The 1,317-nt window shown below is 39.9% G+C and overlaps 1 pseudogene; it reads left to right on the forward strand.

The window, feature by feature from the left end:
* Nucleotides 1-453: 453 nt before the first annotated feature.
* LOC111140229 lies at nucleotides 454-1,306 on the forward strand (annotated as a pseudogene).
* Nucleotides 1,307-1,317: the final 11 nt, after the last annotated feature.

Genomic DNA, 1,317 nt, shown 5'->3' on the forward strand with positions numbered 1-1,317 from the left:
TATAGAAGACCAAATGACAGAGAATAAAGAAGCTGAGCAAAAGAGAGACAAACAACTACTGGGCCACGAGGGGAGAATTCGAGAGATAAGTGATACTGTAAGACGAAACAATATTAGAATAATTGGGATTCTAGAAGAAGAAGAAAGAGGGGAGCAGAAGGGATAATAGAGAGAATTATTGTAGAGAATTTCCCTAATATGGTGAAGGGAACAAGCATCAAAATCCAAGAGGCACAGAGAACCCCTCTCAAAATTAATAAGAATAGGTCCACACCCCGTCACCTAATAGTTACCTATTTTATTAAGATGTCTTAAAGATCTACTACATCAAATTGGTATGGCATAATATGTTTATTTACAGAGATAAATTCCAGAACTATCCATGGATAATCCTCTTTTCTACAATTTGCTTGGTTTTATTTTTCCCCTTAGATTATAAAAAAGAAGAAATAAATGAAAAACCACACAGAAATAACAGAATTTATCCTCCTGGGATTGTCAGATGATCCACAGCTTCAGGGGGTGATCTTTGTCTTTCTGCTCATCACCTACACTCAGCGTCACTGGGAACCTGACCATTATCACCCTTACCCTGCTGGATTCCCACCTCCAGACTCCCATGTATTTCTTCCTCAGAAATTTCTCCTTGCAAGAGGTTTTATTCACAACTGTCAGCATACCCAAGTTCCTAGGCAGCTTGATTACAGGAGGTAAAATTATTTCCTTTAATGACTGCATGGTTCAGTTCTTTTTTTTCATCCTCTTGGGAGTCACTGAATTTTGCCTTCTGGCTGCCATGTCCTATGACCATTACATTGCCATCTGCAAACCTCTGCATTACATGACCATCATGAATCCCAGAGTCTGCAAACTCCTTGCTTTGCCTCTTGGTTGGCTTCATTCTTAAATCATATTCCCATTACTCATGCAGTTCATACAGCTTGATTACTGTAAGTCCAATGTTATAGACCATTTTACCTGTGATTATTTCCCCTTACTACACCTTTCTTGTCCAGACACAAAATTCCTAGAGATAGTGGGCTTTTCCTGTGCTGTGTTTATGCTACTGTTCACTTTGGCATTAATAATTCTATCCTACATATATATCATCAGAACAATTTTGAGGCTTCCTTCTGCTAGTCAGAGGACAAAGGCCTTTTCCACCTGTTCATCCCACATGATTGTCATCTCCCTCTCCTATGGCAGGGGCATTTTCATGTACACTAATCCAGCAGCAAAAGACAGAGTGTCTCTGAGCAAGGGTGTTGCTGTGCTAAACACCTCAGTAGCCCCCATGCTGAACCCCTTTATTTACAG

This window comes from Enhydra lutris, unplaced genomic scaffold (assembly GCF_002288905.1).
Source record: "Enhydra lutris kenyoni isolate GAN:26980312 unplaced genomic scaffold, ASM228890v2 scaffoldscaffold271, whole genome shotgun sequence".
Classification (NCBI taxonomy): domain Eukaryota; kingdom Metazoa; phylum Chordata; class Mammalia; order Carnivora; family Mustelidae; genus Enhydra; species Enhydra lutris.